The sequence below is a fragment of the Coptis chinensis genome, chromosome 3 (assembly GCF_015680905.1).
Source record: "Coptis chinensis isolate HL-2020 chromosome 3, ASM1568090v1, whole genome shotgun sequence".
NCBI lineage: Eukaryota > Viridiplantae > Streptophyta > Magnoliopsida > Ranunculales > Ranunculaceae > Coptis > Coptis chinensis.
The window spans coordinates 22838643-22865123 of NC_141458.1; the positions used below are offsets into that span (position 1 = coordinate 22838643).

Sequence of the window (26481 nt, forward strand, 5' to 3'; positions counted from 1 at the left end):
CTCTTCGGTGATGCTCGTGATCTCAATACAGTTTCACTCTTTTCCCTATGGTCAATTTGTTTTAACTCCTTAGCACAAGCGCTAAACGATAATAATACCTTTTGAACTTGGCGTGAATCTTATGCCACCATCAAATTTCAAGATGGCGGTGCCGAAAGTGTCTATTTGTGATTTATTACTAATAACTTCTCAATCAATATATATTGATAGTTTTTGTTAAGGAACTAATTCACAATGTTATAATATTGTTTAGCGGGCATTACACTATGGAAAATAAATACACATGACTTGCCGAGCTCAACCAAAAAGACAAGTGTATAGTGAAAGCACATGTCACCGGATTGTGGTTCCCTTTAATTAGTTGAACAAAAAACAAACTTTTGGAATAGACATGCTTCTCATTGATGAAAAGGTCAGAAATATACATTTAATTAATAATCACTTTTTTACTTAATAATTTAATTTTGTAATCATAGGGAGATCAAATCCATGCCAAGGTGCACGGGATGACCTAAAAGACAAATTTAGAGAAAAACTAGAAGAGGGAAAAATTTATACTTTTGAGAAATTTGAAGTGGACAAAGAAGACAAGTTACCCCGTCACCAGACGATTTAACTGCAAAATTTTGTTTACAAAAGCAACTATAATAATTCCTACCAACGAAGATGGCAAGAGTATTGAAAATTATAAGTTCACTTTTGTTGGATTCGAAAAATTCCTTGCAACAGAAGATGCCTCAACATGTGACTTGAAAGGTATTTTATAAACTTATTATTTTTTGTATATTTTAATAATGCATATTCGAATGATCTAACAATATTTGTAATACAGATATAATAACAATTTTGAAAAAAATTGGTAATAAAAAACCATAAGATTTCAGAGAAATTACTTTGGTAGACGAAAGGCAAACATTAATTCAGAAGTACGCAATTTTTTCTTCTATTATTAAATTGTATTTGACAATTTGGGATAATCTACAAGGGTTATGAGAAGAGCGTGGCTTTATGGGGAGAAATGTCCGATACAATTGCTAATATAAGCAATAAGGAAGAAAATGTTATTGTCATTCTGACATCCCTATTTCTGAAAAAGATTGGGAGTAAGTTTAAGCTTTAACATCATCTTTGTATTAGTTTCCAAAATAATTCTTATCATACTAAACTGTTTCCTATTTAATAGTGCAATTCCAAGTATGTGTCTCATCAGCAACAAAGCTTTACATAAATTTGGATTTAAAATATGTTCATGAAATGAGAAAAAGGTAGTTTATGATCAGTTTTATTTACAAAATTTTCAATTATTCATATTTTCTATAATGATTCTCTTTTTCAATTGTGAAGATTTGAAGACCCCGATAAAAAAATTGGAATAGAAGAAACAGACAACGAAGAACCAATTTCATTAGAGGAAAAAATAAGCAAGGACAGGATAACAATAGAAGAACTCATAAGATATGGGATGGAACCAACTGTGCATGTAAAATACGTTGGTAGTGGTTCAAAACATACATGCACAGATTGTGGAGCCAAATATTTAAGACCAAAAAAGAGGTAAGTCTTCCAACAAATGTCTAATAAAAAGGATATTGAGTACAAATATTCTAACTGTTTAAATTTACATATACTTTTTAAAACTACGGGTTGAGGATGAAACTGAAATGACTGCTTTCGTAGCTTTTGGTAACAAAGCAAAAGATATTGTGAAAGTACCAATTGCAAAAGTTCTTGATTTAGAGAAAAAGGCAAGTAAAGCATAAACACATTTAATTTTATTTCAATATTAAATTATTATTAACTGTTTATTATATAATTTGCAGGGTCAAGATTTCGATGACATTCGAAAAGAACTTGAAAAAAATACTGGTAGTCATTGGATATTTCAAGTCAAACTCAATAAATATAGTATGCATGAAAAGTTTCCATCATTTACCATAACAAATATGGTATCTAAAGATAATAAAGATGTTGAATCAATGACAGAAAATGCAAAGGTATGTTCAAATTTTATTGCAATTCTTCTTCCGAATATTTTATTTACTATTTTTGAGAAAATAAATAACTAATATATTGTTATGTTAAAATGCAGCACCAGATTTCCAAAGAAATTATCGAAGAAATTCGACCATCAAAGAGAGCTAAAAAAAAATGAAGAGTAAAGTGATGAGGACAATACAGTATCAAGCAAATGAAGAATCTTTTGGAGAGGAATAAATCGTTCTCAGTAGTTGAATAATTGTTTTTCTTTTATTAGGATTTTATCTTAATCATCAAGATATTATAATACATTCATCACTTTTTTGATAACAATGTCAGAGTCTAGATCATTATATAGGATGAAGATAATGCAGCTCAGACTCGAACCCCATTATGAGAAGTAGCATACATCTTTGACAATAAAGATGTGTTATCTATCACACATAAACCTTGGAAAATTATGATATAAACATGATATAAATATTCAATATCAAATAATCCAAGAAATAACCCAAACAATATTCAAATAATATTTGCCTGAACTTAATTACTGCACGGAAGCACAAAAAACATTCTCAAATAGAAAGCAAACTTTTATGCGTTGATATTGCTTAGCCTCGAATATTGATCTGTTTCTAATAAAGTAAAATATCAAAGTTCTAATATACAAAGATGCTATTTTAATTAGTTGGTTTAGGACTTTAGGTGAAAAGAAAAGAAGGTCAATTAGGTGAAAAGGAAAGAAGGTCAATAAGTAGCTTTTTTATTGTTAAATCTATCTTTTATCAATTGATAACCTCTAATTTTGATATCTATCTAATTTAGATAAGAATTAATTAATAAAACTTCTAATCAAAGTACAAGTCCAACACAAGTATTGCACTAAGACAAAAATACGACAAAAATACGCCGAAGGAAACCTATAAATACAACTCAACCATTCATAAGTACAGAAACCTCCATCACAAAACTCAGAGCTACAAAGCAAAGGTACCAAGAAATTAATTTTTTTTTCTGTGAATTAATAATTATTATTGTGTTTTAAATCTAAGAACTTAGTTTGAATTATATTGTTCTATCAGTAGCTATTAAGATTATTTAAAATACTGCAGGTAAACCACATGGATACCATAGATGTGGGTATAACTAATTGCGGATTGATAAATCTTTGGAATGATGATTAGTGAAACATTAACCGATCGTGGAATACAATTGAGCAAAATAGACTCTGTTACTGGGGAAAAACAAGAATACTATTTCTTATGAAGACTACAAGGGTTTTGGCGGATGAGGTAAGTTGGCGCGGTGGTATAAAGATTTCAAATAAAGAATTAAGTTAGTCTATAAATTATGATTAAAATTGGCAAGAAATAATGCATGTCAATACACCACTACGACATTATTCAATGATACTTGAACAAGAAAAAATCGATATTGACTTCCCAAATCATTATATTTGGAACAAGAAGACAAAGGTATGTCACATGTTTTTTAAACAATTTTTTTTTATATAGTTTAATCTTTAGTTTTAATTTTAAATTTTATTTATGTATTAGGAATGGATTCGAAAAGAAACAGAGAAGATAAGTAGCAGTGATTATTTTTTCAACTATCTTAATAAGGCATAGAAAAGAGAAACGCTGTCGATCGGAGATAAAGTAGATAAAGTATCTACTGAAGACATGAATGAAGATATATATTGAGATTGTTTTGGTCACATACAATGTTCTGCATATTTGGATTTAATATATTTTATTTCTTTTGAAAAAGACAATCTTGCCTTAACTAACTTGATGTGTATAAATAATGTTCGCAAACTTACATGTGAAATATTATTCACAAAACTTTAAATACATTCGAATTTGTAAAAGAATTACTAATAGCAAACATACACACAAAAAAACACAGATAGATATGAACATAAAAAACTATAAACAACTATACAAGCCTTCAATATATCATCAAAATCATAAGTTTTAAAGGAGTACTATCAAAATCCCTTGAAGAGTCTGAAAACACTGCAGCAAGATGGGCAATTGAATTTACACAAAAAGTTAATGAATTTGAAGTTGTTGACTACAACTTCAAGGAGTTGAAAATCAAGCGAAAGTTCATTAAAGAACAACAAGAAAGAATCAAAGTCCTCGAGAAATCAATGAATATCAAACAACGAACAAAGGCAAGTTTTTTTTATTTAATATGATTTTTCATATGTTATATATCACTAACTTTTAAAAGTTTAGGTTGGAAGAAATGAAGCACGTCGCGGAATGTCCAGTACAGATATTAGAAGTATTATTTTAGACAATACCAAACTCATAATCAAAGAGAATAAAGAACGGTACTCGAGTCTCAACAAATTTAATAAAAAGGTAAACAAATTCAACATTCATATTTTGTTTGGTTAATTGTAATTTTCAAGTGTTTTACTAACAATAAATTGATGCAGCGAATCCAATTTCGGAAACTTATCCCTCTAAAATTCAAAGATATGCTAATGCACTGCACCAAAATATTAAAGATAGACGACCCAGAATTTCACAACAAAATATTGGGAGAAAATCAGTATAGATGTCAAATATCAATTGACATTCCAATATTTAACATCAAAGACAATCACCAATTCGAAGGAAACTCAACAACTCGAGAAGATTCAGAAAATTCAGCATCAAAGAAAGCAATTGATTTTCTGCGCAGTGAAATAGGCTTTGAAGTAGTAGATTATAACTATGAAGAAATAGAAGAAATTTGCAACAAACTTGAGATTGAAGAAAAGAACGACACTCTTAAAAATCAGTGCATACAAATTCAAAAAGAAAAAATTATGAGTCTGAAAGAAGATATTGATTATCTAAAGAGGGAATGGTAGAATTATGATTCTCTCTACTTAATTATCTATTCAATCTTGGAAATGAGATGACTTATCGACATTTTACATATATGGAATCATATCTTTAGTAATTTTAAATCAAGCAATTTTCTATATGATTTCTTTGTGTGTTGTTACAACTCATTTTTCTTTTTGTATAACATAACTTAAATTGAAAGTAAGCAGATACAAAATCAATATATCATAACCCATATCAAATTTCATAGACAAGTGAGAAGCAAATGCAAGAAAAAATCCCAAAAAGAGCTATGTAACCCAAGAAGCTAAGGGGTTCACAATGTTTCGTGGCTTGAAGAAACCTCTGCATTGCCAAATTCAGAGCGAAGCATAGAGTTGAGGGAGCATGCAGCAAAAATATCTGGGTTTGATCACCTATATCCGCTTAGGCCCAATGCTTGCAAGATTGTACTCGAGTACCAATATAGAAAGGAGAATAGTAATGTTGCTCCCAAGTGCAAAATTATGCCCTGTTGGCAAATGACAACGAGTAATGTGTATGTAATTCTTTGCTCCATAGGCAAACATAAGCAAACAGAGAGATAGACGTAAAGTATATCGAACTACCAAAAATTGTGTTTAGAATGCACAAGGAGGTAACCCTTGCCTAGAATGTATCAGATTATTCCTGCTCTTCCTTATAAATTCACCATTCCTTATAAAACCTCAAGACAAGTTCATCAACACAGTGAGGCCAGTGATTTCAGCATGGTGATAAGGTAAGTGCCATGGCACAAAATATTCATGTTGGTTTCCTTACAATATCTTCTATTTTATCCTAGAAAAGAACAATGAAACATGCATAGAAAGGGGAAATGAAAGCTTCAATTCACTTGAAAAGTGAAATATGAAAACCAGTTATTGTCTCTTCTACTGCGCGTTATCCTATAAGATTAATACATAATCAGAAATAACAACAGAGATACAGTGATAACATTTCTTATGCGCAGTTGCTGTTTGTTGCTCTTACTTTCTGCCATTACAAAATTTTATTAATTTACACCATTTACATTAAAAGACTGAAAAAGACATCATGTCCAATCAACAAGTTCTATGTACAATGAAAGAGTTGTGGGATAATGCAACCCAAGCTAACCTTTCTCCTCAAATCCTACAGTTTCAGGCAACCTTCAATTTACACATGTACTCTGTCCACAACCACTTATTTCCCAATTCCTTTACATAAAACCACAAAAATATAGCTGATAATGGATGTAAACTTTCAAAGATTAACACTTTTTTGCTAAATAGCAAGAAGCCATTACTAAATGCTCGATCTTAATTTATTCATAGTGTAGCCCATTATAATTCTCTAATAACTAGATTGAAGCAATATTACGTGATAGCTATTTCAACTTAAGGTTACTTAAGTATCTTTTTCTTCAACGTGAGAGATATACTGGTTAATGATATTCATAGGAATCACATAAAAAATTTAGTGTAACCCAATATGATATTCATATATTCATATCTCATAGCTATCCACATAAAAAATTAAATAAAAGCTAATATAATATTCATATCTCATAGCTCCACAACCTCGCATAGTTACTATAATTTTCATAATAATTTAATATAACAGTACCCGTTCAAAGAACGGGTTCGAAAACTAATTATTTCACTAAAACAGTTACATATTACCCGACCTCAAGTGACAACCGTTAGACCCATCTATTAGACAGGGCCGGCTCTGAGGGCAGGCCAACTAGGCGGCCGCCTAGGGCCCCCAGCTTATTGGTTAAATTTTGAGCCCCCAAGTATAATTTTATACCCACTAGACCACATGTAAAGGACTCAATGTTGTTCAATCCAGTCAAATTATGTGCAGTCCAGTCCACTCAAACATTGGCACACATCTCCTCGTGTAAAAGACTTGTTTTTTCTCAATAATATAGGCCCATTTTAAGAAACTCGCCTTGGGCCCCTCAAAGTTCAGGGCCGGCCCTGCTATTAGACCCAACTAGTTTTTACTCCACTAGAAAACAACTAATTCCGAGAAACACTAATGCCCACGTTCACTCTCATCTCCCTCTGTCTCCCGCTTCTTTCAAATTCTAACTACCTGCCTTTTGGAAACAAGAAAAAAAAAACACTTTTTCTCACGACTCTCTTTTCACTCATTCTCGACCTAAAATAATTTCAGTTTGACAAGTTCAGTGTTCATTAGCTCACCGAAAGTCAGTGGGTTTGTTCAGTAATTGAAGACAAGGTTAGTTCTTTCTCTCTCTTCGATTTTGAACTTTGCACTAAAACGTTTTGGTTTTTGAGTTCTATGCCAATATTTTTTTTTGGAACAAGGGAGTTTCAATTGATTGTGATTAGGATTTCTACGCGTTCACACCTCTATCAAACATTTGAATTCTTTGTGAAATTAAATTCAGGACAAGACAGTGCAATGAAGAAGATTGATATAAAATTTGTTTCATGTGAAACAGGGGGTAGAAAAACACATGAAGACATTCCACCATCGGGAGAAGAAAAAAGTGAGTAAAAGGCCTCATCTTTTTTCCTTACATTTAAGGAAGGAAACTAAAACCTTAAGTACTTTTGAGAAACTCTATTGAAAGTTATTCTTCCAATTTCAATTACAGTTGCCTCAATTTCTCGACTGGTTTGGTTGGTGTACATGGGATGCTTTTTATACTGACGTCACGGCCGAGGGAGTTGATGAGGGCCTCCAAAGGTGAGAATATACAAGTAGGCCTGACACTTAGTTTTTAATAGTTTGAGCATTGATGTGGGTAAAAGTTTCACTCGGGGGGGGGGGTGTCTACAGTTTATATTGGTAGTCAAAGCAAAACATAGTGATAGTAATTTTTCTAAGCTAAACGTATGTTTGCTGGTGATCCAGCTTGCCAGAGGAGGCACTCCGCCACGCTTCTTGATCATTGATGATGGGTGGCAACAAATTGGTGTTGAAGCTAATAAGGAACCTGAGGAATGCCTTGTTCAAGAAGGAGTATAGTAAGCCCATTCTTTCTCTGAACTAAATATTCATGAATATATATAATACTGATTGTACATCCCTCTTTCCTCCCCTCCCCAATGTGTTCCTGTTAGAATTCCATTGAGAGGCATTTTTTTTTTATCGAGACTTACATGGCATCTTTTTGGTAATCTATCACCAGATTCGCTAGCAGACTTACAGGAATAAGAGAAAATGAGCATTGAAGTTCCAAAAGAATGGCAAAAATAATGATCAGGCCCGAGGTTTAAAGCATGTTGTGGAAGAAGCCAAGCAGAATCATAACGTCAAGTAAGTATTAGTGGTTTCATCATACATCAACCTTCTCAGTTCTCTTTGTTTCGTTTCACAAGATTTTCCCATAGGTGGTTTCACATGAATGGTGTGCCGTGTGCGTGTGAAATAACCTGTTGTATGTGACATTAGATCCACAAGATATCCTTTGTTGCTGAATTTGAGTGGTGTGAGCTGGCATAATGCCAAATTAACAACGCTGTTGACCGCCTCAAAATTCCCGTTTTTTTGTTTGGGATGTGAGAATAATAACTGATGCAACTAAACAGCCTTGATAATCTGTTAAATTTGGAAATTTAATGTTGGTGATCAAATCTGTATAATGGAAATTCGAACGGTCATTAACTAGATCCAAAAAGTATTTCTTTTATTTGGAGTTGAGCTCTATAAGATTTGGGATGCCTTACGCCCCAACAGTGAAAGTTATCATATACATTTAGGGTAGTGGAATGTGTTATGATCTTATTGCAAGGGGAGAGAAAGTGCTAGTGAACTGTTTGAAGTGTGTTATAGTCTTCAATACATGATGCAGGTTTGCTTACGAATGGCATGCCCTTGCCGGTTACTGGGGAGGTGTAACCGTGTAAAGCCCGCAGCTACTGGCATGGAACATTACGACAGTGCACTCACGTACCCAGTTCAGTCACCAGGTGTGAAGGGAAACCAGCTAGACATTGTTATGGACAGCGTTTCAGTTCATGGTCTTGGTTTGGTGCAACCTAAGAAAGTATTTGATTTCTACAACGAACTCCATGCATACCTCTCCTCTTGTGGCGTAGACGGGGTAAACGTTGATGTACAGAACATCATTGGCGAAGGCCATGGTGAGCTGCCGCCTACGCGGAGCTACCACCAGGCCCTTGAAGCCTCCATCTCTCATAATTTCCGGACAATGGTTGCATTGCTTGCATGTGCCACAACACAGATGGAATGTACAGTGCTAAGAAGACTGTTGTGGTGAGAGCATCAGATGATTTATTCACATACGATCCACATAACGTCTGTGGCATACAACACCCTTTATCTTGGTGAATTTATGCAACCTGACTGAGATATGTTCCACATAAGTAGTACTGGCTAACAAGATGGCACAAGTATTCTTCCATTCATCAGATGATATTTATCGTAAAACAAAAAGAAAATAGACTCTATATATCCAGTAAATGGTCTTCCTTAAATTGTTAGCAGATCACATATTGATGGAAAAATATTTATTGCGCAGAGCCTACACCCAACCGCTGATTATCATGCTGCCGCTCGAGCTGTCGGTGGATGTCCTATTTATGTCAGGTATTGCAACATTTAAGGGCCAAAGTACTTATTTTTTATTGGATTTTGTATCGTTTATGTTTATGCGTTGTGATTAATAGTCACAATCTCTTTGCTTTTTATTAGTGACAAGCCAGGTAACCACAATTTTGAGCTCTTGAAGAAATTGGTCCTTCCTGACGGTTCAGTGCTCCGTGCTAAACTTCCTGGCAGACCGACGCGTGATTATCTCTTTGCTAATCCTGCTAGAGATGGAACCAGGTTCGTTTACTCATTTTTCCGGTCTAGGCATTTAGCTTCTACTGTCTAGTGATTAATTCTGCTCTAAAACATCTATAAAGATTTCTTCCTGATATCAGTTAACTAAAGCCAAATATATTTCGAATTTGCAGCTTGCTCAAAGTATGGAATACGAATAAATGTTCTGGTGTGGTGGGCGTATTTAACTGCCAATGTGCTGGGTGGTGCAAGGTCGCCAAGAAGACACTATTACATGATACCTTGCCATGCACCCTTACTGGTTCCGTCCGTGCAACTGATGTTGATCTTATGGATCAAGTTGTTGGAGCTGATTAGAATGGTGAAGTTGTCGTTTATGCCCATAGATAAGGTGATCGAGCTTGCTAATTTGGTTTGAAGTGGCTTGGAGTGGCAAATTTGATACAAAATGGTGAATGGTAAATGCATTGGTGACATGGAAATCATTATCAACACGTACGTAACTATTTCCATTCACATTTATAGGTACGTAACTATTGATAACTATTTCTATATATATATATATAGGGGATGGTTATATGAACTCCACTAAAACGAACTCCAAATGAACTCCACCACTTAACTCAATGAACTAAAACTGATTTTTTTGGTGGAGATGTTTTCCACACACAATAGAGATCATCCTCATAAAAAATCAGCTCGTTTGAAGATGTACAACCTCATCAAAAATCATTTAGAAAGTTATGAAATTATCCAACGGTTACAGATTTTTTAATTTCGATACAATTTTTGACAAGATTAGACATATTCAATTGAGCTGATTTTTTAATGGGTGTTCTCCATCATGAGATAATACACATCCACAAAAATTAGTCCTCGGTTCATTTTGTAAGTTCATTTTATGAGTGGAGTAACTTTGGAATATTTATAAAGGTGGAGTTCTTATATATATATATATATATATATATATATATATATATATATATGGGTTAGGATATACATTCACTGTAGCCACATTAAGGCCAGTGAATGCACACCACCGATCTATTTCCAATCCAACGGACCATCTCGACCATCTCAATTCTCAGCTACCAAAATGAAATTAGCGAAATTTCGGAAAAAACAAATTTTGCGAAACATAAAAACGAAATAAACAAAAAATCGATCGAACCTTCTTCTCCAAAATTAGATCGAGAATTTTTCTCCTCTCTCCAAAATTCACGAGTGGGTTCTCTCTTTCGATTCTTTCGTTCGAGGTAATTTTTCTATTTCTCATTGCCACATCGACTTCTCTATTTAATGCCTTTGTTATTTAAATCATTTTGTTGCTATTCTTCTTGCTGTTGAGGTTCCAGTTTTCTTATCACAACTGGATGGAGTGTTTGTAGTTCAATGCATGTAAATGATTGCAATTTGGGACAGTTTTACAATTTAACTTTATTAGCTAAAACGTAGGTACTGGATAGACTTCGAAAATTCAAAATGAGTGATAAGAAAATTAATTTCAGTGCAATAGCAGATATGGTTTTTGAAAATTAATTCATGGAGATAACACTTGCTCATTGCTTTATTTACTGTGTTTCTTTGTTTTTTTTATATAACACTTGTGTTTAATGGACTTGGGTGTTTTTTTGTGTTTTAGATACTGGAAGAGATTTTACTTGTGGAGATGGAACATTTGGGCAACTTGGGCATGGAGATTATGGTGTGGTGAAGGAACCTTCATTGGCTGCTGTGACCACTGCTGCAGCATCTGACTCTACTCGTACATTGCCCAAAGCGTCCAGTAACTGCTAGCTCTATAGCATCTACTAGTGCCACAATTTCAGGCCAGTAGCTTCTACCAGTGCCGCAAAGAAGGCAAGTATCGTCGGGAAATATGGTACCCATTATGGTGCAAGTTTGCGAAAGCAGATTAAGAAGATGGAAGTTAGTCAGCAAGCATGCTTTGCCCACATGGAGATATCAAGCTTACCAAACAAAGTCTACAAGCATACTTTGCCCGCATGGATTTCTCGCCGCTAGTGTCTTCGTCATTGGTTAAGATTATTGATTTTAGGGTGTTTGTTATGTTGTGGTGTGGGATAGAGACAGATCTTGCGTGTTCCGATAAGTCTGAGGTCAAGTCAACGTTATTTGATAGCTTGAAACAATGTGGGTCTTTGCTTTATGGAAAGGATGGTAATGTAGAAGGATGTTTATATGCAGTAAGTGAAGATTGTAGGACTACAGTTTGGACTTACCAACAAGACAGTGAAGTTGGGATGTTGGATTCCTTCCAACCTGATGAGCAGCTTAGGAAAAAGAAGAAAGCTTCTTATACTAGGAAACGTAGAGATGTGTACAAGGTCTGCTGAGATTATACTTTGCTGCAAGGTCTGCTGAGATGTTAGCTTCCTCATGTGTGTGTGAGATGTGTAACCTTGTAATTTTGCTTTTACTCATTTCAAACTTGATATAATCCTATTGAGCTGCTGTTGGTGGGTATTAATTGTAAGAGTTGTTTTTTGGATTATTTGACATGTGATCAGTCATTTTACTGGTGATAGAGTTTTATATTGTTTCCTATTATTTGACATGTGATCATTCATTTTTATGCAAAGTGAATGTGCATTCATCTGATGAAAGTTCATTTTTTCTGTCAGAAATAGAACCTGTCAGAAATTTTCATTTTTAGTAACACAAGCTAAGACTTAAACATGGATGTTTAAGTTGTGGTTTCACTGGACATCTTAGATACAGACCACTTTAACCTGCATATGAGGAGTTCCCCAGCAGGTGCACTTATTGGGGCATAAGGTAGTCACTCATTTACAGAAACAGATATGTATTAAAGCAACTAGCAGTTCCTGTCCGAATAAAGGAGGAAGGTGGACTCATCTGAACTAAAGTTCAACAGTCGCTACACCCCATGCTCGATCAAAACCGGTTACTGACAATAAAACAACACCACATTACCAAAAAATCCACACAATGAAAGAAGGCAACTAAAATTTATGGAAGGGGATAAAGGAAGGAATTACCGATAAATAATAAGTGTTACACTATACTCTGTTGGAGCCTTCATTTTCCTATTATTCTAAATATGGATTTGAATGCTTTAAGATTATTCCCTATCACATTTGTTCAAGCCTTAAGTAGTATCCAAGTATCTATATTTATTCTACAAGGGGCATTCACTATGTTGAGGCGTGGATATAAACAAGCAAAACATTGGTCTGGATTGCAGAACCACCGGAACCGGGTCCTTGTATATATCACATGTTTGGTTTTGATGGTTTTGTTTTTGAGTAGCAAAGGGAAACGACTCAGCTCTGCATTTGTTCTTTCAAACGTTAAATGGAACAGCTTTCGGTCTTCAGTTCAGTTCCATCCTAGTGTAGAATTCAGGAATGGAACCGACGTGATATGGCAAATTCCTGACGTGCCAAAAGCAATTCTCTTTCTTGCTCATGGGTGCAATGGTAGAGCAGTGAATTTTGCCCATTATGTATGTTCGTAAGGTCATTAGATACGAAATCTACAATTTAAATATGTATGGTATCTCTTATCTCTTTCCGGTAAAAACTAAGAAAACGTTCAAAACTCCACAATCAGAAATAGCAAATCCCAGCTTTTCCTATATATGGTCACAAGGAAACCAACCTAGCATTTTTTTTTTCCTGACAAGAAAGATGCATTGCATATTAGTGTTGGGTCATTTAAATAATAAACCACTTAATCAGTGACTTAACCATGACCAACAAATAAAAAAAAAAAGTGACTTAACCATGACATATTGTTGAATCGAAGGCATCATGCAAGACTTTAGTAATCGCCCCTTTCAAATGATATACATTGGTCAAAGCATACATTGTCTTAACCCTTTTAACTTCATAGTAAAAATAGGATTCTTTCGCAGTTTTTCTATGTTTTTTTTTCCCTTTTTACTGCTATATCACTGTTACTTTGTATACCAAACTGGTTAAAATTTCTTGGCCAGCACCAGACATGCCTCCACTACTCTATTCAACAGATCTGCAAAAGAAATTAAGGAAACCGTAAAAAGGTGAATAAGTAATCATATTATGCATTTTAACATTAAAAAAACAAGATACTAAAGCTGTATAATAATCTGAATACTCGCATTTTTTATTCAAATTCCAGTCACAGCACAAATTTGCAAGCTCCCGTGTGTGTGTTGTCATTTTTTACAAAGTGAAATACATTTGACTTTACATTACCACCAAGTCCAAAATATCAAATGGGAGTCTACCAGACGTGTGCTAAGAATTATGCATTTAAGAAGTTATTGAATGACTAAAATAGTTATTCACAATTTTAGCATACTAATCCAGAAATATAACAGGTACTGCATCAGAGTAAGTTGGAAATACAAACGAGAGGAGAAACATCTCCAAACAATTCTTAAGCACCTGCCAACTGCACACTGACGCAGTACCAAGTTGAAGAGTTGCTAAGGGTAGTGACGTACCATCATTGGGGATTTAACATCAACTTTTTCGAGTCCCATTAATTGCTCTGCAACCTGAGCGGAACAGTTGGTAAATGACGATTGACGCCCACGGGCAGTTGTTCCTCACAAATGCTTTCTAAGCTTTGGCCTTTCCAGATAACTGTTCCGAAAAATATCTCTTCTGCAAGCTACTATGGATAAAAAATAATTCATCAGAGAAGAATATGTTAAAGCAGGATCCTCATAGCACAACTTCTTGACTCGGGAATAATTATACATCTCAAGCAGTAATGATTTTGTTGTTTTTTTATTTACAGTTATTAACTTAAATCTGTTAAGTAGATAAATCAATGCAGTTCATTAGGAATTTTTCAACACTTTCTCACCTGTTGAGCAATTCCTTCAAAAAAAATTCAGACTCAACCATTTGTTGATACGTCTTCTTCCTTCTCCAAGAAATCCTTCAAGCTAGCCTGAGAAACAAAGATTAAAAATAATGCTATAATGCACATTAAGGCCTTCAAGCTGACGCCACCATAATATTATCACAATATCAGGGGTATGACAAACAATTTGCAACCACTTTATTGAAGATATCCCACTTACAACGGAAAGAAGAAAACAACAGGCATTCGTGTTATGAATGCATAGACGCCAATGAAGAACTAAAACAAGCATTTATAATCATAACATACTCATCCATATATTATATATATCATTCATACCACATTAATACAAGTTTAAAAAACAAAACAGGAGAACACTAGAACAGTAGTTACCATGATTTTGGACTGCATATCACCTTTTTTTGGTCTCATCAATTCTCTGCCTGCATTTGAACAAAATAGAGTAGCTTCAGTTAAAACAAAATAGAGTAGGACATTTGAACATTTCTAAACTGTGCAGTCTTTCTACCTTGTTCAACCTCTGCTAAACAGTTGGTTAGCAGTGCCCCGAAGTTTATAGGCACTATCTCAGACTTCCAACTTCACTGTCTTGTTGGTAAGTCCAAACTGTAGTCCTACAATCTTCACTTACTGCATATAAACATCCTTCTACATTACCATCCTTTCCATAAAGCAAAGACCCACATTGTTTCAAGCTATCAAATAACGTTGACTTGACCTCAGACTTATCGGAACACGCAAGATCTGTCTCTATCCCACACCACAACATAACAAACACCCTAAAATCAATAATCTTAACCAATGACGAAGACACTAGCGGCGAGAAATCCATGCGGGCAAAGTATGCTTGTAGACTTTGTTTGGTAAGCTTGATATCTCCATGCGGGCAAAGCATGCTTGATGACTAACTTCCATCTTCTTAATCTGCTTTCGCAAACTTGCACCATAATGGGTACCATATTTCCCGACGATACTTGCCTTCTTTGCGGCACTGGTAGAAGCTACTGGCCTGAAATTGTGGCACTAGTAGAAGCTATAGAGCTAGCAGTTACTGACGCTTGGGCAATGTACGAGTAGAGTCAGATGCTGCAGCAGTGGTCACAGCAGCCAATGAAGGTTCCTTCACCACACCATAATCTCCATGCCCAAGTTGCCCAAATGTTCCATCTCCACAAGTAAAATCTCTTCCAGTATCTAAAACACAAAAAAACACCCAAGTCCATTAAACACAAGTGTTATATAAAAAAAACAAAGAAACACAGTAAATAAAGCAATGAGCAAGTGTTATCTCCATGAATTAATTTTCAAAAACCATATCTGCTATTGCACTGAAATTAATTTTCTTATCACTCATTTTGAATTTTCGAAGTCTATCCAGTACCTACGTTTTAGCTAATAAAGTTAAATTGTAAAACTGTCCCAAATTGCAATCATTTACATGCATTGAACTACAAACACTCCATCCAGTTGTGATAAGAAAACTGGAACCTCAACAGCAAGAAGAATAGCAACAAAATGATTTAAATAACAAAGGCATTAAATAGAGAAGTCGATGTGGCAATGAGAAATAGAAAAATTACCTCGAACGAAAGAATCGAAAGAGAGAACCCACTCGTGAATTTTGGAGAGAGGAGAAAAATTCTCGATCTAATTTTGGAGAAGAAGGTTCGATCGATTTTTTGTTTATTTCGTTTTTATGTTTCGCAAAATTTGTTTTTTCCGAAATTTCGCTAATTTCATTTTGGTAGCTGAGAATTGAGATGGTCGAGATGGTCCGTTGGATTGGAAATAGATCGGTGGTGTGCATTCACTGTGGCCAGAATGTGGCTACAGTGAATGTGCCTCTATCCTAACCCTATATATATATAGATTTTTTTATTTCTTATATTGACATTAATTGTTTAAATTTTTAACTTGAAGTGCGTTGATAACTTTAAGAGGGATTCAAGTGAATAGAAGTTCTCAAAAACCATGTTGGCACAACATCAAGGTAATTAAACGATTACAGTTAATTTACTATTTATATATGTACTTGATGTATAACATTCCTAATTCAATTTCATATTTTTGCAGGGCCCTAGGCAACCAAATGGTAAACAATGTGGTATTTATGCAATGCGCTTCATGTGAGACATAATAAGCAATCATTCTCTTATGCCATTGAAAGTAAATAAAATGTCTCTCACATTTTAACTTAATTTATGCTTGATATCTTTAGCAACTGTGTTTTTAACTCTTTTTTTTTAGCAAAATATTAACTTTGTTGTTTCTTATATTCCAGCTAAAAAATCTTAGCCATAAAATGGTTTTCACCGATAAGGAGATAAATGAAGTTCGAATGGATTTTGTTAAGTTCATCTAATAATATGTTATGAACTATCCTCAAGACGAAGATGAACAATAAGGCTGAAGACATATATGTGAGTGATCGATTTTGACGAGATTTATTTTTTCATTTGGATTTGGATTAGGCTGATTAAATTTATATGAATTATTGGAAATATGTTATTTACTTCATTATGTTTTCACGATTAAGTACAAATATATATTAGTTATCCAAGGGATTGGAATGTTTCAATTAAATTAGCACTATATATGAGTGTTATTTGAAATCTAAGCGATTAAAATCGGTTTTGAAACTAATCGGTCGAGGGAGGCGATATGCGATTAATCGGTGATTTAATCGGTTATATCGGATGTATATATTTGATGTTTTCAAAATATATATTAGTATAATTATACAAAATATTTCTAAACAGGGATCCGAGATGTAACAAAAAATATCAAATTCTCATAATCACATCTAACTAGCTCAATTTTGGAGTACTACAGATATGTCAAACACAAAAATTACATTAAATATTTAAAGGAATAAGATGATTGAGAAGCGATAATATTTATTAGAGAGATAATACAATAATTTATATATTTAACTTTTATTAAGGAGGGAAAAATAAAGTAAACTGTTAGCTTTGTGTATTGATTGGTTCTATTATTATTAATACGGTTTAAGAATCTAATTGTTAATTTTAAGTATTTTTTGGATGGGAAACCGATATTTTCAATAATTTTTTTTTTCTCGGTTTAGTGAGAAATCGGTCATCTCGCCAATTAATTGGTCAATTCAATGATTAAATCAGTTCGGTGAGAAAAGTAAAAAAATCGGTAAAACTAATCGTCGATTTAGCGATACGCGATTAATCGGCCGATTAATCCGATATTGATAGCATAGCTTGAAATTTAATAGATCGTATATAGTTTATTCATGTGTCTAATTTATTGCAGGTTCATATATATATATATATATATATATATATATATATATATTCACATTTTTTTTTCTTTTTTTAATAATTAAAAAAAACAATGTATATATATCACGGTTTTACCCAAACCGTCATGACTAATGATATTTTTTATGACCGTTAAAAAAGATAAATAAAACTGTCATAAATGATATGATTTGTTGTGACGTTTTTTGAGCAGTTGTTATATTTTTTTTAATGGTTTTATGACTATTAAAAAGGATGAATGCATAACAATTTATTTAAAACCGTCACATGATATGATTTATTGTGACGGTTTTTGAGCAGTTGTTACCGTTTTTTATAGTAGATAGAGGCTAATCTAGAAGAAATATTTGTGACGGTTTTGGGAAAAAAATAAATGACCCCCACTCTTTCACGGTTTTGGGAAAAAAAAAATAGTGACAAAAGACTTTTTGTCACTGTTTTTAATAGTGATATAAAACTTTTTTCGGCTTTTTGTGTGTGGTTTCTAAGGTCCTACTAAACGTGTCCTCTCATGATGTCTTTTTACAAGTTTAAGTAGAGGCAACACAAAAGAGGGAATTGAAGTTTCCTCTTTACATGCATGAAGTTTCCTCGGAAGCTATAGAAGCTAAGGAAGAACTTCTGTCCACTCACAACTTGAAGATCTTAAGCCTCACGCACTTATTCAATGCAAGTAATGATTTTGAAGGGATATGACTAAAATCTTATTTGGTAAGGCAAAAAGTTTAGATGAATTGTACTACTTGAGCTTGACTAAGTGGTGGGAAGGATTGATTTGTGGACGAATCATACATGTATGAGGACTTCTCAATCCTCGAGCTAGATGGACATAAACATGCTCTATTAGTAGAGTAAAATAGAAAACAAATCGATTTTGTGTTCGCTTATGGTTGGATCATTTGAACGGAGGTTGAAGATGTGGCAATATATATTAAATTGTACATATCAGTTAGTATTTAGAATGATTGTTGTGGGTATATTTGTTCAAGTTCAAGAGCTGCACATTAGCCTTGCGTAACAAATTGTTGTCTAACAGGAAAATACTTGCTCTTTATTTCATTCGATATTAAACCTCACAAGTCAAATTAACATGCCTAAAATTAACATGTCTCATTCGATATGAAACATGAAACATGAGACAGAGAAACAAAGATATCACATTTCCATCAAGTAAAATTCTTTATGCATAATTTTATGAAAAATAATGTCATAACAAGACTAAAGTAATCCAAAGTACAATGTCCAAACATAGAGAAATTAATAACTTAATATTTTTGTTCACTAATCAAAATCAATTATGAGTCAAGAACAGACATATTTAAAGTTGGGTATGTCTTGGGCTTTTTCCACATGGATAGTAATTTTAAAGCAAATACTACATTAGATCCATAATGCTATATGAGTCCATTTTCTCCCGCCATATCAAAGACCATGAATCGAAAGTAGTTGAGAATGCTCCCAAAAAGCCACCTTAGCCTTTTTTTTTTCTCGAGGTCGACACTGATAAGAGCCCAAACTGTAATTTTAACCCTTAATAATATTACATTTAGACAAATTATGTGTATAATAAATAAGAGTTAGTCTTGTTTTACGTGTTTTTGTATTTTCGGGCATTAGAATGAATATAAGAAGAAATACGTCACTTTTAATAAAAGATAAAAGGAGCAAAGGTTGGTTTCTTAAGAAGTTCTATGCTTAAAGGCCAAGATTCAAGGAGAAAAACCTTTTTATAGCTCGATCAAAGTGAAAGTCAAAGTTAACGCGGGTAGAAATAGAAGCTGAGAAAAAAGTAAACAAAACTTCTACAGGCAGTATCATTAGACTTCATATATGGAATTGGGCCTATTATATGTCAAAATGACCGGCTCGAAAAAGTGCTTTCTAATGGTCCAGGCCTTGACCCAATCAGAGGAGAAGAAGTGGATGAAAAGGCCGTTCAGTAATTTCCAAAGAGTTTTTTAGACATATGTAATTAGGTTTTGGGCTTGATTGAAGGACCCAAAATATGGCTCTAAAGCCCATGCACGAAATTGTAAACCTAGCCCTCTCTTATATAAAGAGGACTAAGGCATAACTCTCTATATACTTAGAGTTAGATCAATATACCTAGATAGCTAGATAGTTAGACATAGACTTAGTTATTAATTAGTTTAGACCTAACTTTTAATTCGTTAGCTCTTTCATTAGTGTTAAGTTAATTATTTGTTCTTCATTATTCAATAAGATCAATAAAATCCAAGTTTGTTCTTCATTATGTCTTATTCTTATCTCTTTATTAATGATAGTCTAATGACTTCTAGCTAAACCTCTATTAGAGGGGTTTGATGAAGCTTGATGAAGACTTGATGTGTTAGTTAGGATTATTGCCTCTGAAGAGTTTCATTATAGTAGGTTAGTTGATTCGCCATGATCGAGAATGGGTTGAACTTCCTCACATGCTAATTATTAGTTGTCAAAGATTGTCATGAATAATTAGGGATCAAACACTTAATCTTATTTGATTAGGATTGCAATAATCTACACTAGCATATTAGGAATACATCAAGTGGAATCAAATTCCCCTAATCCCTTCTCTATATTCATATTTTAGTATTCAATCACCATATTAGTATAAGTACACTTCATTACTCTCATTAGTTTTGTTAGTATCGATTAAACTAGCGGAAACTTACGTTTAAACAACTAGGAGTGGAACGAATTCTCTACTCCACATATTTCCCGATAACCGAGAGTAGATAACTTTGATAATATAGCAGTAAATTAGCTTTAGTTTTACTTATTCATAGCATAAATAGTTAAGTAGTCTAGGTAAAACTATTGTTTTACGTTTATCAAATGGCGCCGCTACCATCTTAGTGTTGTTTAAATTCGTTTTCTTTAGTATTTTCATCCTTACCAAAACCCCATTAAACCTACCCACCCTTGTTTGGTTCTAACTGTGTTTGTTTGGTTCAGAAATATTTTTTTCGAATTTACACTGATGCCTCATACCAAAGTGTTCTATTTCGTGAGCCAGACACCCTTAAAACTGTACATCGAAGTACCACGCTCGCCCCCTTTGTTAGGCTTATTTCCAAGCGTGCCCTGGCCAATTCATTGACTTCTCGAAGTTATGTTGACACATGTTAATTACCAGAATGGAGATTGGTTATGGAAACTTATTAAGAGAGTGTAAATTGGGTTAACGGGTGGTTTTGAGGAAGTTGATATTTGTTATAGGTCAACAAGAAAACAAGGCATCTCATTTGCTAACGCTTGTTCACCGCGTGGTTGACAAGCAAAATATGGTTGTTCTTCAACTATGTTTCAAAGGCAAGTTTTGTAATTTTGATTTTGTAAATATTAGATGTCTTGTTTTACTTTGTAACTAATCATACGATTTTATCTTGGTAGGTTTATAAATATGATCCAACATAATAAAAATAGAAAATGTTACCACCGCTCATCATACAAAAATGTAAGGTTAATGCATTAAGCACATAAAAAGTGACCCTCTCTAATGAAATTTGGTTCCCCACTTTTGTTTGAAATTCTGAATAACTCCTAAGTGTCAAACAACCGACGCAGAATTTTACCGCTTGTTCATTATACAAAATGCACTTTTGCGTTAGTACATCAACTAAAATACTTTTAGCCTCGAAAACTAACAGGCCCGCATATTATTAAAGTTTTAAAATAGTAGGTCCACTACAAAAGCTGGGTTGCATGGCTAGTCTTAATATTAAAGCTCCCCACAAGGGTATTTTTCAAGCTCCCACAAAATTCCACATCATCAACTTAATAGGTTAATTTAAAACGGAAACTCTTTTTTCCCTTTAGAATCCAACTCAAACGAATCTCCCTTTCCTTTTAGAAAAACTCCACTAAAAAGTGGTATCAAACTTTACCTTTCGGGATTGTGGGGACTTCAAACTTTTTTCTCAGACAAATGACCAAAATTGTTTGTTTTTGCAATTTAGAACTTCACAAATTTTTCTAACACTGCTTTAATGAGTGATCTTGGCCACACACCCAAAACCCAAAGAAATGATAGTGTACTACCGCAATCTAATAATCATCTCCCAAACTAATTGGGGTATGTATACTAGAAATTAAAAAAATACATATATGAAAAATGGGGAAGATAAAGAAAGAAAACACTAAATAACTCAAATCAAACTAATTTTGTTTGGTTTTTTTATTCCCAGCTATCATGTTGAATTTTCATACTCAAGACATGAACTAAAAACAAGATAGATTTCAATAATTTCCCATTTTGATGATAACCGAAAAATTCAAAACCAACTAAAAATAAAATTATTGAAAAACAAAACAAAAAATCGCATAAATAAAAAATACTAGGTACAAGGAGCATTGAAAGTTACACACCCAAAAATTATTTTAGCCATGGGCGCTTTCTTAATTTTGTTTTAACAAGTATTTTATTACATGGGTATGAACAAATTTGATTTATGAGAATAATCTTATTACAAATTTTGTAATATGGGTATTCTCAGAGAGCGATTTAAAAAAAAATAATAAAACAAAAATAAGAAGAAGAAAAAATAAACAATTAAATAACTACATTAAAAATATAAAATATAAATATGTATAAAAATACCTATATATATTCACCACTTATATGGCAAATAAAACAAGAGATATTCTATATTTTTTTGCACAAAACAAATCAAAGAGGAACAAAAAAATCACATGATTCTCTATCTATTGATTTGAACAAATAAAAGAATACTTTAGGGTTCGGACTGATCTCTTTTAACATAGACAAATAATTACTTACGTTGTATTTTTTTTATAAAATTTTTATAGTTATTATTTATTATTATTATTATTATAGTTGTTTAATTGGGTAAGATATTTTTATACTTTTTTTGTTGTCTTGTGAGTTTTGAAAAAAAATAAATAGGAAGGACACATTCCACATGAATGGCATGAGTCCCAAGTGAGTTACTAAAGGAGTCCGAAAAGTAGACCGGGCTTATTTTGCAAGTCCAATGGCTCAAGAATAATTAGAACATAAAACCCTAGAGTTTTGGACATGGAATAGTTTGGACCAAACCCACTCGTGCTGGTGTGCTAGTGGAGCCAGTCTCCTTGTTTATGAAATTTACAAGGAGAACTCTTAAAACAATATGATATATATTATGACACAAAAGTAGCTACCGAAATTGAATAATTTAAATAGGAACAAAAATGTCCTAAAAAGCATAATCGAGATTTAGAGATACAAAACAAAATAATTTTTTCACTATTATGAACTCAGATGAGGATGGAAAAAGTGTGTTATCTAAATTATCGCGGGTCGGACAAAGAAAGGAAACAAAATATAAAAAACGCATTAATGGGGCATAGGAGACAAAACGAAAATGAGAGAGAAATAAAACTAACTAGAAAGTAGACCCATGCATATGCACCGCTCTTTTTAAAGTTTGCCTCAACAATCATAACTATACATATATAAATTTTACAAACAAATTATGATTTCTGTTTTTGTCCAACTAACCCGCTTTTAATTTCCTAATATATTGGTTTAATTAAGTTTTTGTTCCCATTTTTAATTGAGGAGGGATTCCGCTTTTAATTTTAAAAGGTGGATTCCCGCTTTTAATAGGAGAATGATTCCCGCTTTTAATTAGAAGTGTTAGGGTTTTTTTTTTTTTTTTTTTTTTTTCCCTATAGGGTAAGAATTTCCATTATAATAGAGAAAGATTCCCGCTTTAATTAAGACTAGCTTTAATATTAAGACTAGTTTGGCAAGGCCACATACGCATCTCCATCTCTTTTGAAAACATTTTAGATTTTTTTAAAAAGTTGGGACTACCGCTTTAGTCGCCATTCCATTTTAATTTTTCTAACAAATTATTTTAAATGATGAGAAATGTTGCTCGATCTTTTCCTTTATTGATGTATTTGAAGAGATATTTAATTGACCGTTTTGTTGCAATGTTCCACATTGATATAAGCTTGGGTACTTGACAACCAAGTCTCCCACAGTGGAACTACCCATCGCTGTCTAATTCTCGCTTCCCCACAATTAACTTCCCCGCCATTGTTTCTCATTCTATAGACGTCAGGTACTCATTTGGTCAATGACGTTTCACTGCAATATTTTTTCGATAATGTCATGAGTGCATTTATTTTAACCATACACTCAAAAAGACAGGTTATCATTCCACACGGTCTGTGTATCATGAAGTCTACAACCGCCTTGTATCCCACTTCATCACTATCAAGGTTAGGCAACCCAACCGAGATGAGCTTGTCGATACCAAAAGGAGTTTTGGCTTATTAGTTATGTCTAATAATAACAAAATATGAGCATGGGGTAGCCCTCTCTTTGGAACTTTTTATCGTAGATAGCTGCAAATATGATATTTTACATGTCAGTTATGTAATTGAATAATTGTAAATAAAAATAACAACATAGAGATTCATTACCTGCCTGCAAAAGCTTTTCCAAATGTTTTTCCACGCAAGTTTGTCATTAGCTCATCCAGTTTAATCTTAAAACACCCTTGCTTTCAATATCGTCCCTGCTTCTAGGCGTAGTCCTTTATCTATCTTGTCTAGAGCCGACTGAATTTATGGCCATTTCGGATTGCAAGTGAAGGTGATAAAAGTCGGGAGTGGTCTGCCATCTACATATAGCTATCGTGATCCCTCGTAGTTTTTTGGACTATGTATCGGGTCTTCCCCGGAAAGACGGGCGTAGGACTAAATCCATTTACCGTCAAGATTTGTATCACCATAACTACATTGCCAACCAATCCTTTGTACATGTCAGATCTTATTTTGTCTTAATTTTGTCTCACCCAATTCAATCTGTTCTATTCAAGAGGCGCATAACCATCAACCAAGTATTGTAGCATCGGCCTTCTTCCACAAACAATAGTGTGTCTTTCATTTGCCCTCTCATTGTATCCTATAAGTATAGTTCTCTCATGCTCCCGTGTTTCCTTTTCTTCACATTTGAACCCTTTCTATAAGTGGATGCCCAATATGTATCCATCTTCTACATAATGAAAAAGTAAAGGATAATCAGATCGCCATGAAACTTGGAAAAACAATTCGCTTTATTCTCTTAAGACCGGGCCCATTACGCCTACAACAACATCCCAGGTTCCAAGAAAAATTCTCCATTCCCGTGAATAAGTTTAGCAATCTCCTATGTAGAAGGCAAGTTATCTTTGTCTTCCATTAGTCCGCCTTGTTCCAATAAGTTTTAATACTAAACATTGGCCAACTCAGGACTCTTTAAACCTATCCCTTGCCAATCAGAACCTTGTGAGGTTATTTTCATCATTAAGCATTTTCATTAGTCCTTCAACCACATCCGGATCTAATCTTTCATCATCCCTCCTCATTTTCTTTATATGGAATTTTTTTATCAAGTGCCTTTTATTCTATTTGAAACTTCCATTTGCCGAGTCATACATGTACAATTGTGAAAAATTTTGGTTGTCGCCCCTTCGGATGGTAGAAGAGTTCCGATCCTGCGGGTAATTTTGACCACTTATCTTGAACACATACGGACCCTTGCCATCGCCACGGAGTGATCAACTACACCACCCATCATGAATGCTAAAATGGAGTTGTAAGCCCGGATGTTTTTGCAAAGTTCGAGGATCTCGACCACCCTTAGAATCCAAAAGACGATCGCAGAAATTAGGCTACGCTCTTCAAAAGTGGTAGTTGAACTTTACCTTTTGACAACATATTGAAAAACTTTGAATTTGATGTTCTTCTCGCTTTGTCTACCCTTTCCTCGCACTGCACCATGGCTCCACAAAAAGAACACACACATGTCGACCTCCAAAATTCCATACATGGCTTTTCTACTACCGTCGTATATATAACACAATATCATTGTTAATATAGGTTGAATAAAATATAAACACAAAAATATAAGTAGTAGATCTTACTTGATGGGAATCATCGACTTGATCAAGAATTGATGATTCTTCATTGAACCGGCCCATTAATCGATTCACTATAAGAATCTTCCCCACTCATCTGACTGGTAATCATTGTCCTCAGCCGCTTCTCATGCTTAGATACATCTAATATAGGTTCTTTCTTGTGTTTGGAATCTCTAATAACCTTCCGGTGGTTACGAAAAGTTAATAAATTAATAGCATAATAAAACAAATAGAATACACTTATAATATCGTTATAGACGATACCTAGTTCTTTGTAGATGATGTTTGCAGCTACTAAGTTTGTGTAGTAATCGATTATAGAGGTTGCAAGTTCCTAACTCCATCCAGAAGTTTCTTTTGTTGATTCAGATGCTTCTTTGTTGATTGTAGTCTCTTTATCTCATTCAAAATTGTCCTTCTTCCAAATCTATTTACTGTAGCTTGTTCTTTACCGACAAGAGGGGTATTGTTTTCGATAATGTTAATCTTTTTTTCTTTTTGTACTTGGTGAAACCATGATACCACAATGCCATGAGAAATTTTTCTGTCAATGTCATTGTGTGGGTAATGGAGTTAGTGGATTTTGACATTCTAAATGAACAAAACCGGTGGTCCCCGCAAACAAAATAGTGTTGGAAATATTTCTCATCCTGAACCGGGTCCACCAGATCTTTGATATCCTGACGCGATGATAAGAATAATGTTCAACAATTGTAATAAGGCGGATGACTACAATCTTCCCCGATTTTCCTACCAAGTATGATCATGCATTGTTCTTTGTTATCAAATCCTACA

General features: G+C 33.8%; 3 long non-coding RNA genes and 1 pseudogene across 4 annotated transcripts; 2 read left to right on the forward strand and 2 right to left on the reverse strand.

Annotated features, from left to right (window-relative positions):
* The first annotated feature begins 1661 nt into the window (after positions 1–1661).
* LOC147508659 (putative galactinol--sucrose galactosyltransferase 2) lies at positions 1662–16944 on the forward strand (annotated as a pseudogene). The gene is made up of 10 exons (XR_015215897.1): positions 1662–1745; positions 1821–1994; positions 7716–7828; positions 7993–8120; positions 8656–9080; positions 9346–9413; positions 9519–9653; positions 9785–10106; positions 16395–16464; positions 16548–16944. The product of XR_015215897.1 is annotated as a putative galactinol--sucrose galactosyltransferase 2 (transcript).
* Positions 10727–12182, forward strand: LOC147508660 (uncharacterized). The gene is made up of 2 exons (XR_015218133.1): positions 10727–10867; positions 11254–12182. It is a non-coding gene; the product is annotated as an uncharacterized LOC147508660 (long non-coding RNA).
* Positions 12231–12711, reverse strand: LOC147508661 (uncharacterized). The gene is made up of 2 exons (XR_015218132.1): positions 12635–12711; positions 12231–12543 (listed from the first exon to the last, which is right to left on the reverse strand). It is a non-coding gene; the product is annotated as an uncharacterized LOC147508661 (long non-coding RNA).
* On the reverse strand, positions 13418–16195 carry LOC147508662 (uncharacterized). Its single transcript, XR_015218131.1, has 6 exons — positions 16055–16195; positions 14983–15668; positions 14847–14896; positions 14454–14540; positions 14086–14258; positions 13418–13628 (listed from the first exon to the last, which is right to left on the reverse strand). It is a non-coding gene; the product is annotated as an uncharacterized LOC147508662 (long non-coding RNA).
* Positions 16945–26481: the final 9537 nt, after the last annotated feature.